The following is a 12,351-nucleotide window of genomic DNA, read 5'->3' as shown; positions in this document are numbered from 1 at the left end:
AGATCTGATTGAAATCATGATTTTTTTCATCACTAGAGACTTTTGTTTCTAAATTATATTTGTTATTAACTAGTCCAAGTAAACTGTAAGTATGCCATTATATACCTTATATTCTTCCTAGATTGCTATTTTAAAATCTATTTCAGGTAGTAGAAAAAAAAAACCTATTTTGTTTTAAGAGCAAGAGTAGGGAATGTGAAAACTGAGCTTCTCTATAAGGAAAGAAGCTCAAAGTTTCAAATCAGATTACATAAAAAAATGCCATATGAGAAAGTGCTCTGCATCACTTGCCATCAGGGAAATACAAATCAAAACCACAATGAGATACCACCTCACACCAGTGAGAATGGGGAAAATTAACGAGGCAGGAAACCACAAATGTTGGAGAGGATGCGGAGAAAAGGGAACCCTCTTACACTGTTGGTGGGAATGTGAACTGGTGCAGCCACTCTGGAAAACTGTGTGGAGGTTCCTCAAAGAGTTAAAAATAGACCTGCCCTACGACCCAGCAATTGCACTGTTGGGGATTTACCCCAAAGATTCAGATGCAGTGAAACGTCGGGACACCTGCACCCCGATGTTTCTATCAGCAATGGCCACAATAGCCAAACTGTGGAAGGAGCCTCGGTGTCCATCGAAAGATGAATGGATAAAGAAGATGTGGTTTATGTATACAATGGAATATTACTCAGCCATTAGAAACGACAAATACCCACCATTTGCTTCAACGTGGATGGAACTGGAGGGTATTATGCTGAGTGAAATAAGTCAATCGGAGAAGGACAAACAGTGTATGTTCTCATTCATTTGGGGAATATGAATAATAGTGAAAGGGAATATAAAGGAAGGGAGAAGAAATGTTGGGAAATATCAGGAAGGGAGACAGAACATAAAGACTCCTAACTCGGGGAAACGAACTAGGGGTGGTGGAAGGGGAGGAGGGCGGGTGTTGGAGGGGAAGGGGTGACGGGCACTGAGGTGGACACTTGACGGGATGAGCACTGGGTGTTTTTCTGTATGTTGGTAAATTGAACACCAATAAAAATTAATTTAAAAAAAATGCAGAACTAAACTTAGAAGAATCAAGAAAAATCACTAACTTTGAAAACAATGATTTCTCAAATTTTCTTTTCTTTTCTTTTTAAGCTGCAGGTATTGAAGCTGAACAACTCAATGAGCTTGGAGATATCTATACACCCATAAAACCATCACCCACCACCAACAAGGCCATAAACATATCTGTCACCTGCCAAAGTTTCTTCTATTCCTTTATTGGTATTATTTTTTTGCGGTGAAAACACTTAATATAAGATTTATACTCTTAGCAAATTATAAGTGTAAAATACACTATTATTACTTATAAGCACTATGCTGCATAGCAGGTCTTCAGAATTTATTTTGCATACTAAAACATTGTACCCTTTAACTAGCACCTTCTTATTTCTCCATCCACTTCAGCTCCTTCCTGGTAACCAGTATTCCACTCTACTCCTATGAGGGAAATTGACTTTTTTCAGTGCAATATGAATACATATGACTACAAAATATTTGTCTTTTTGTGTCTATTTTACTTCACTTAGTGTGTCCTTAGGATGCTTTCCAGGGGGATCCCTGGGTGGCGCAGCGGTTTAGCGCCTGCCTTTGGCCCAGGGCGCGATCCTGGAGACCCGGGATCGAATCCCACATCGGGCTCCCAGTGCATGAAGCCTGCTGCTCCCTCTCCCTCTGCCTATGTCTCTGCCTCTCTCTCTCTCTCTCTGTGACTATCATAAATAAAAATAATAATAATAATAATAAAAAGGTTGCTCTCCAGGTCCATCCATCTTGCCACAAAAGAGGAAAGATATTATGTGTCCATGGATTGAAAGAATTGATGTTGATAAAATTCCATATACTCCAAATGTTCCACAGATTCAATGCAAGTTTTATTAAAATCCCAATGGCATTTTTCAAAGAAATAGAAAAAGCAATCCTAAAACCTAAATGGAATCACAAAAGATCCAAAGAGTTAATGCAATCTTGAAAAAGAAGAGCAAAGCTTGATGCATCATACTTCCTGATATCAAATTATATTAAAAGTTAAGGAATTAAAGCAGTACAGTACTGGCACAACTATAAACATAAAGACCAAAGGAAAAGAACAGAGAACCCAGAAATAAGTCCATGATCTAGGGTCAAGTGACCTCCAATAAGGGCATCAGGAATACACAATGTGAAAAAAAAAATAGTTCCAGATTTTCTTAAAGCACACATTATTCAAGCAACACATTTACCATGAAAAAATAATTCTTTATTTTAGGAACTACTTTCCAAAGCATAGCAGTAGAGAGTAAGAGACTGAATTTATTTATTTATTTATTTATTTATTTATTTATTTATTTATTTTTGAAGATTTATTTATTTGTTCATGAGAGACACACAAAGAGGGAGAGAGAGGCAGAGACATAGGCAGAGGGAGAAGCAGGCTTCTCTCGGGGAGCCCGATGCAGGACTCAATCCCTGGACCCGGGATCACACCTTGAGCCAAAGGCTGACGCTCAACTGCTGAGCCACCCAGATGTCACGAGACTATTATATTAGCTATATTAGCTAATAATATTAGCTATAATATTAGCTATAATATTAAAATATTAAAGCTTTATTATTAAATGGCTATTTGACTTTAGACAAATCAATCAATTTTAGTGAAATCACTTAATCTTCCATTGCCATAAATTAGCAATGCTCTGAATTATCTGTTAACTCTAAATTTTCTCTGAATTATTACAGTTAAGATGTATTTCTTTCTTTGATTGAACTAGATTCAATTAAAATAATAAAATTCCATGTAGATTGTTTCAGCATGTACACATTTGCAGAGAAATGCTGATGTTGATGGCAGCTTTGGTGGCTCACAAAATAGCAACCACATTTTCAATTTCCTGTAAATTTGAGCTACCTTGAGCCTTTACAATTCCCAAAGTTGGGCACACTCAGATTAACGTAATTAGATAAATCAGCTCAATGTAGTACCTGTAAACAAACTATCTTATTATGTAAGAATTTCATGTATACCTGTAGAGTTAGGAATAATTCAATTTATTAAAAGAAGGAAGAAAGTAATATGTAAAAAATAAATAAATTATGGCTAAAACACTTTAAAAAAATCTTTCTATATGAATTAGTTAGAGTAGAACCTTATCTTGTGTCCATAACACCCTGAATATGTCACCATAACATACTATTTGTTCTTACTTCATAACTTTGTGGCCATATGTTTTTCACATTCACAAATTTGTGAACTTTTTTGAAGGCAAAATATTTATTCTCAAGAATCAGGCCAGTATCTGGGGCACAAATCATATTAAATGCTAACTGTTTGACTAAATAGATGAATAGATGAATTCATACTACACTATTAAACTGTAATAATTGCAACTGTTTATGAATTTCTCCACTGATGCTATGTCCTGCATTGAACTGACATATTAAGAATGATATGAATTTAAGGGCACCTGGTGGCTCAGTCAGTTAAGCATCTGCCTTCACCTCAGGTCATGATCCCAGCTGGGTTCCTGGGATTGAGTCCTGCATCAGGCTTCCTGCTCCATGGAGAGACTGCTTCTCCCTCTGCTTCTCTCTCTCTCTCTCTCTCTCTGTCTTTCATGAATAAATAAATAAAATCTTTAAAAAAGAACAATATGAATTTAAGACACTGAGATAGTAACATCTATTATTTCTGGATGTTTACATTTTAATAAATAAAAATATCTTTGGGCAATGCATTTGAACGTCAAGACAGCTATCGGTTACCTATGGGGATGAAATAAAGAAAATGAAATGGGATTGGGCATTAAATGATTTGATTAATTTCAAGAGCATGTCAGAAAAAGAGTTAATTACCACCTGTCTTATTGGTATATAAAATAGTGTTAGAGGAAACAAACTCTATTTTTAAAAGTTGGTTTAGGAAATTTGAAATGGTGTCCTCCATTTCTTTTGATAAAACTTTCAAGGTCATCAAAAACAACAACCAAAAGTTTTGTTGTGAGCAGAGGGAGGCATTTGGACTAGGACCATAAATCATATTTTCAAAAATATGCTTTGTTGCATCTAAATTGGTAAGCATTGAGGTTTGGGAGCATTGAGGATATATAAACTTCTCGTCAATTTTCTTTTCTTCTTGCTTTTTTTAAAGTTTTAATTTTAATACCAGTTAATTAGCATACAGTATTATATTAGTTTCAGGTATACAATGTAGTGATTCTGCAATTCCAGACAACACCCAGTGGTCATCCCAAGGACACACTTTAATCCCATCATGTATTTCACCCATCCCCACACACACCTTCCCTCTGGTAAACATCAGTTTGTTTTCTATAGTGAAGAGTCTGATTCTTTGTTCTTGATTTCTCTCTCTCTTTCTCTCTCTCTCTTTCCTTTTCTTCTTGGTTTTCCTGGACTTGATAACAATAGAGAAAAACTTAATAAGATAGATTTAACAAATTGAAGCTCAAGAGGGACAACTAAAATATTTTGCTTTATAGAATCTGAAAAGCTGTTATTGCTTACTATGAACCATTGGTATCAGTAAGTTCTTCAAAACTCAATCATAGATCAATTCACTACACCCCCTCCTCACTAATCTGAATGATTTTCAAGGTCCAGTAATATGAGAAATTCTGTTCCTGAAAAAATTAAAGTGTAGATGTGATTGAAAAAAGTAAATTATAGGCATTATATTTTTACAATGACATTTTCAGTACACTAAAATGTGTATTGTAAAGTTTACTAAAGGGAAAATAATAATTGTAGTCATTTTACAAGGATGTAAATATTGAAATATAACATGTTTTAGTTTGAATCTCAAAATTTTTGTTTACTTACTAATTTCTTAAAAAGATCAATTATCTCCCCCATTCTACAGCTTCATTCCATCAGAAAAAGCTTCATAACTTTATGATGCTCCTCCAGCTGTCGAGGTACAGAAGAAAATTTAAAGATATTTTTCTGGGATCCCTGGGTGGCACAGTGGTTTAGAGCCTGCTTTTGGCCCAGGGTGTGATTCTGGAGACCTGGGATCGAGTCCAATGTCGGGCTCCCGGTGCATGGAGCCTGCTTCTCCCTCTGCCTCTCTCTCTCTCTCTCTCTCTCTCTGTGTGTGACTATCATAAATAAATAAAAATTTAAAAAAAGATATTTTTCTTTGTGGATTAAATACCTATATATGTCAATTATCTATCTATCAATTGATTGATCGATTTAAAATTTTAGATATTGTTCATAAGTCTTTAATTTTTTCTTTCTCCAGATCCCCATGGATCCTATCAATTCACACCAGGGAATCTCCTCCCTACACTTTTTCAATATATGCACTATACTGGTGGGGGGGTGGGCGGTGGTGGGGGTGGAAGAAGAGCTCATTTCTTGCCTGGGTTTAATTTGCTAGAAACTATGCCCTGCCCTTGATACCATTAAGCCTGGATGAAAATGTGAGGTTTATAATTGTGTCTGCAATTCACCCAAAAGTACCTTGGTATATTCAGGAATTGGTAACTAGCTAAATCTGACAGTAATGGTGACTTGTGCCTGAGTGAATTGTGTAAGCTACAGTAAGAGAGATATGTTGCACCTAGGCTATATTGAATACCAAGACAGGAAAGTTCTATTACATTCCAGACCTAGCTTAGAGTAGCAGACCATTTATTAAAATATTATCGATCCATCCCAGTAAGTTACTGCCTTTTCTAAGTTCTAAAAGTCATACATTTATATGGAAACCATGCTCTGTATCAAAATATCTAACTGTTGTTAAGCTTTAAAGAGATGAATTCCACAAAGAGGCTAGGGTCTGAATACCCGTGTGCCTGAGCCTTTTAAATCTTTACTTGATTTTGAAATTTAAGGGTGATAAGTTTCACTGATTTTCAAATAAATGCAGAAATTTGTGAGCAAAACATGTTCCAATGCTCCAATATGTTGGATGGGTTTTATTTTAATGTACCTAATATGTAAGATATGACTGTTAGAAAATAAAATTCTCAGGCCAAGTTTGAGATAGCTCAGTGGTGAAGACTACAAAACGCCTTGCTGGAAAGGAACAAAATAAAGATGGTTCTGTTGATTTTAGAAACCTATCCTGAAAACAGAACAAAGGAAATCATCATTTGAAAATGATGAGAAATCTGTCTTCTGCCCGATAAAGTAGTAACTCCCAGTCATATTATGTTGGGTCAGTAGCAGCATGCTGATTTATGATCATCACTGGGTAAAAGACAACATAGATGTGTTTATCCACACTGATTCTGATTTAGAGCTACCAGATGTTGTTGGCACCTTTTACCATGAGATTTGGTTCATTTAGTCAAAACGATTAGTAGAAAAGCACATGCTAGAATGCATCTACTATCCTGTAAGCAAAGCTGAGGCAATGATGGAGCAAAATAGCTTATCCACAGTAGTCAGCGGGAAGTTTTTTTCTGTCACTTTTCTTCATTAATCTGTACACATGACTGCTTGGAGAGACAGTGAGTTGATTAGGTCTGCAGCACCATCAGCATGCAGACACTCATCACTACTTCTCATTTTCATATGACCCAGATGGTGTAGCTGCTTGACTGCAATTTTCCTTTATATGTGTTTTTAATAGGTTCCTTTTTTAGATATTGACTTTGCCCCCTCTTATGGATACTTAAAGCCAAGCTGAATTAACTTCTCTTTTAGTAACAACTTGAAGTAACTACATATTGAAAAAAAATACATATTCATAATAAAAAGGAAAGATTGTTTTCTAATTATCTCTGTGCCTAAAGGAACCTCCTGTGTCAAGATTATTAGTTAATTGGCTTCTGCAATGTCCTGAGGAAGCATGGTTGACATATGTTCCCAGTATACAGTTTGAGAAATAAAGGGAAAAGGTCACTTCAAGGAAGAGTTAAAACAATCAACTTGAATCTTAGGATCTTACTATTAATCTGGTCCAATTAACCAGTTTTATAAGTGAAAACACGTAAGTGAGGAGAATTAAAATCCCCCAACAGAGGTTTCACAGGGAGTGAGTGGATTGCTAGAGTTAGGTTTCTGTCTTATCCTCTTGCTCAAAACTTAAAATTGCTTATCCTAGATATCAATGAGATACCCTGTGCCTTGAAATTTAGTGCCTTGAATCCACTTTATATGAGAAATCCACTGACTTCTCCATAAAGTCTGCAAATTCCCAAAGGTAAAGCCATCCCCAGAGTACGTGCATCTCAAGGCAAATATGTTTTTTTCATGCATTTCTGCAAGCAATTTGATTAAAATGTATTATAAAAACCAGGAGACTATCTGAGGTATAATAATTTATTGACAAAGGCTTAGAATAATGAGTAGAGAAGAGGTACTTACTTGGTTGTTTATCATCTAATCAGTGCATGTGAAAATTGTTTATTTGTTTGTTTTACAGATTTTATTTATTTCTTTGACAGAGAGAGGGAGAGCGCACAAGCAGGGGGAGAGGCAGGCAGAGGGAGAGGGAGAAGCAGATTCCCCTCTGAGCAGGGAGCCCAATGCAGGACTTGATCCCAGGACTCTGGGATCACAACCTGAGCTGAAAGCAGACACTTAACAGACTGAGCCACCCAGGTGCCCCTGAAGATTTTTCTTACTGTTCAGGAATCATCATTGCCTGTTTATATGAGTCCAGGAAATGTTTTTATTATTAAATGTGCCCTTTCTAGTTAATTTGTTCCACTATAAAAGGGAGCAATGATATTTCTACTCACAGTGCCATGGCTCTTTAGAACTTATTTATATTGAAACAAAGTAGATATTTTTGATCTGTAGTTCCTAATACCACTTATTTAAATGGCAGTTACATTATTATTTATAATGCTGCATCATCCATCATGATTTTATTATAAATGTTGATTTCCATCAACTCAAAGATTGTTACCATGCTTAACATAAATGACCATAAATGCAAGAAAATATAAATATTGTTTTCTAGTCACGTTGGAAAACTATTTTAACTTTCATAACAAAAACACAGAATCACATATCATCCAACCATGATTTATCTTGAAATCCTTAGGCTATAATTGTTTCTAGAATTTAATACCTTTTACTGTTGACAACATACCAGCCTTCCACATATCCCACCAGCAGAAAGGTTAGGTGACAAAAAAACAAGGAAAGGAAGGTTAAGTGACAAGCCAAAGGAAGAGCAAGAGAAGTGGCTGTATTCTGTTTGTTTCACATTTGGCATGGCATACAAACTACCTGGGAGAATAAAAACATCAATTATAGAAAAGACAGAACATTGATTGAAATAGTCCATTGACTTTGCAGGTGTGGTCACCTCTAGACTCCTGCCTGAGGTATGGTGTGGAATATATAAAAGAGTGAGGTGACTATCCTGAGTTCTGGCTGAAAGGCTTCAGGGTAAAGTATGTATGTCACCACCTCAGACACTTTGGAGTTCAGTACACTGGAGTTGGTACTCTAATCAAAATACTGTCTAGTGGGAACTTGTACATGGGGCTCAAATCCAAAAGTCAGCATTGGACCATTGGTAGCCTGAAGCCCTAAATTTTCCTTATGTTTTACATGAATGAGAGACACCCAAAACAGATACCATTGTGGTGGCCCATTCTCACACAGTTTTATAAAAAACATATCACACAACCAACAGAGAATCTCGACTCTGTAGACTATTCCCCAGGACTGGGGTTCACACTCCTGAAAGGGAGAGTTAGGACTCAGAAAACTGCAGGACTTTAAAGTTTTGACAAAGATGTGATAAACCATGTGAGACCTCCCTGAGACATGGAGTCCAAGGTGAGAATTCCACTCGCCAGTGTCTGAAGATAATACTACCCAGGAACTTATATTTGTCCTAGCGTCCTCACTCTCTGCTTAAAATTTCTGCTATTGCTGAATGTTTGATCCCTACTCCGGTTTTGTTTCCGACTATTGTTTTCATTTTTTTTAAAGATTTTATTTATTTGTTAATGGGAGATACAGAGAGAAAGAGAGGCAGAGGGAGAAGCAGGCTCCATGCAGGGACCCCGATGTGGGACCGATCCCGGGTCTCCAGGGTAACGCCCTGGGCAGAAAGCAGCGCTAAACCGCTGAGCCACCCTATTGTTTTAATTTTTATTTATTTGACATAAATTCATTCTGGCACTGACCCAAATATAAGACATTAATTTATCTCATTGATTAAATATTTATTTGTCACCTTATATTTGTCTTTTGTCAACAATTCTAGACCCTGGGGAAATAGCAAATACTCAAAAAACAATACTCTCTCACTCTATATCCTGGTGGGAGGGATATGTAACAACATAAAAGGATAAAATGCATAGTATGCCACATGTAAATAAGGCCTCTTTATAAGAGAAAAATAAATAAACCATGAGATGAGATGTTCTTAAAAACCAGGAGATGAGAAGGACAGTCAGGAAGGACATTGCTGAGGTGATACTCCAGTAAAGACAGGAAGCCATGCAGAGGTCTGGAGGAAAAGCAAACACAAAGAGCCTCAGGCCAAAGATGAGCTTGCCATATTCAGGGAATAGTGAGAAAGTCCAGCTGTTAAGACAGTCCATGAGGGCGTGAGCACTAGAGAACAAAGTGTGAGAAGTCTGCTTCATGGGCATGCAACCTGTGCAGTCACACAGGATCCCATACTCAGAAAGGAGTCATACTTATTTTAATGTTCTGCTATTTCCATCTTAAAATTCTTACCAATGTTGTCAAACTCGTGTTTTGGAAGTGAGGTCTGATGGGAAAACGGACCAGCATGTGGGCAGAGGAGATATCTGTAATATGCATGTTCATAGTTATTTGCAGCCACATTCAATACAGCATTCACCATGTCCCATGAATACAGGTTTCTAGTGTACTTATGCAACTTGGGAATTCAGCAAGACTAGAGGCAAATATAAGGTGGAAGTGAAATATCTATAACTTAGTGAGGCACTGAAGCCAAGCTTTCTTCTTAAACTAGAACCTCCTTTGATTGTAGAAAGAGTGGTGTTCCAAACACACACACACACACACACACACACACACACACACACACACACAAACAAAAACAAAACAAAACCCACCCCATAAACAATCATACAACTGTGTACCTTACTCATTTTGTTTCCCTGTATTAGCCAACTACTTACCTGACAAGGATGACATAGGAAGGAAAGAGAAAAATAGAGTATTCAATAGGTCCTTAAACTTTCTGTCTTTCCTTACTGAGTTAGTTTTTTCCAGTGCTTCCATTATCTGGTAAGAATGAAATATATACTCATATAACAAGCTATAAAATATGAATTGTATAATTCAGTGCTTCAGCACATGATTTAAATGCTCTGAAATTTGTATTACAACTGGCATTCACAGCATAAAAATGGACAGTAAAGCATATGCAATAATTAAAACTTTTAATTATTGTTTACTTAAAATGACATTAACAAACTATAACAAGTTGAGAGACTGGCAGAGGAAGAGAGATAAAAGTTTTATATTTGGATATCTTTATTCAGAAATCACTTTTTCCTGATTTTGAATAAGGATTTTATATTTTCATTTTGCACTGAGCCTCCCAAATTGAGTAAATGACCCTGCTGAAAAGTTATAATTTTCAAGCCATATGGAACCTTTTCAATAAATGCATTAGATTTTACTTTTATTCTGAGATGAGTAGTAAACATTAGAGCTTTGAGGGGAAAAAAATGGCAATCTGTTTTATGTTTTAAGAAAATCCTCTGGCAACTCAGAATACTTTTCCTAGGGGCAAGAATGGAAGCAGGAAGACCAGGCAGGAGTCTCTTGCAGTAATTCAGGCAAAGGATGATGGTGGCTGGAATAGGGTGAAACAAAAAGAAGTGGTGAGAGGTTGTACATAGTAGGCATTATAGGCTATCTAATTGGATGAAGTTGTCAAAAAAAATCAATAAAACTTCAAGGATGTTGGCCTACACAACTGGAAGCAAGCAGGCGCAAATTACTGAGAGGTAGAAAACTGATACAGAAGTAGGTTGTTGTTGTTTTTTCTATATTCTGTGGGAGAGTAGAATATCAGTAACTCTTTGTGAATCTGCTAAATTTTTTATATCCCTACGAGACTCAAGGGGAAATTTCTGGTAAGCAGATGGATATTGAGTCTGGATTTGGAAGGTCTGGATGGAAAAGTGTACATTTGTGAACCTCTAGCCCACAGATTGAGTTTAATGCCAAGAGGCTAGAGAAAATTACCAAGGACTGTATGTCGTCTGGACAAGAGGCGTATGAACTAAGCTCTGGACCTCTCCAGTGTTTAAATATAGGCCAGGTAAGGAGGAAATGGCTACAAAGGTAGGAAGAAAATCAAGATGTTGGTGTCATTAAAGCCTATTGAAAAATAAATTGATTTATCTGTTTATGTGCTTCTTCTCACCTCAGGTACAGAGGTTTCAGTTAATCACATTCATCAGCACATTACAGCACATTATTATGATTAGTTTCTTCAAAGTCCTACTGCTTAATTAATCCATTTTTTATGACTTTTATTTCATTACCTTACTCTCACTCCTCTGCTCCAATAGTGTGTGTATACTTTCAGTATTGCTGTTTATAGGTATTGTAAATGTCTATTTTTTTTAAGATTTTATTTATTTATTTGACAAAAGAGAGAGAAAACACAAGCAGAGAGAGTGGCAGGGGGAAACGCAGGCTCCCTGGAGCTGAACAGGGAGCTGTATATGGGCCCCAATCTCAGGACCCTGGGATCATGACCTGAGCTGAAGGTAGATACTTAACCAACTGAGCCACCCAGGCACCCTATAAAGTATATACTAATTACCTGTGTTCATTGCATTTTTAACATGAACAACATCATGTAAATGAGCAGTTCTATAGCTCATTCAGGATTAATTTTTTTTCAACAACCTTTATGCTTTGAAGACCTTACCATCTTAAATGAAAATCCTACTCATCATTCCTAGCTGCTGCATCATACTCCATGATGTGGACTCTCTAAGAAAAATTGCACTTGAAAAATTTAAAAGGCAAGGAAGATTTTATTTAAGACTATTGTAATAGAGAGACCAAAAGCTGAAATGCCCTGGAAATAAAGGCAGGAGAGTTTTTAAGCCCCCTGAAGTGAGATAGTGGGAAAGTACTGGAGGTCATTAGAGGGGAGATCATCAGTGCAATAAGGTCATCTGTGTTTGCTAATTGTGTCTCAGCCAAATTAGGCTCCTATCCTCCTGAAGAGACTAGGAGATAGGGGCACTATCTTCCTTGATTTGATTACATTTCAGAAAGATAGCTCCCCAGTTTCTTGAGAAAGACATTTCTGGATTTTAAAACTGGCCAGAGCATGGGAGAAGATTTGCATCTCAAAGGAGA

Source organism: Vulpes lagopus, chromosome 9, assembly GCF_018345385.1.
Source record: "Vulpes lagopus strain Blue_001 chromosome 9, ASM1834538v1, whole genome shotgun sequence".
In the NCBI taxonomy this organism is placed as follows: domain Eukaryota; kingdom Metazoa; phylum Chordata; class Mammalia; order Carnivora; family Canidae; genus Vulpes; species Vulpes lagopus.
This window is presented reverse-complemented; position numbering follows the sequence as displayed.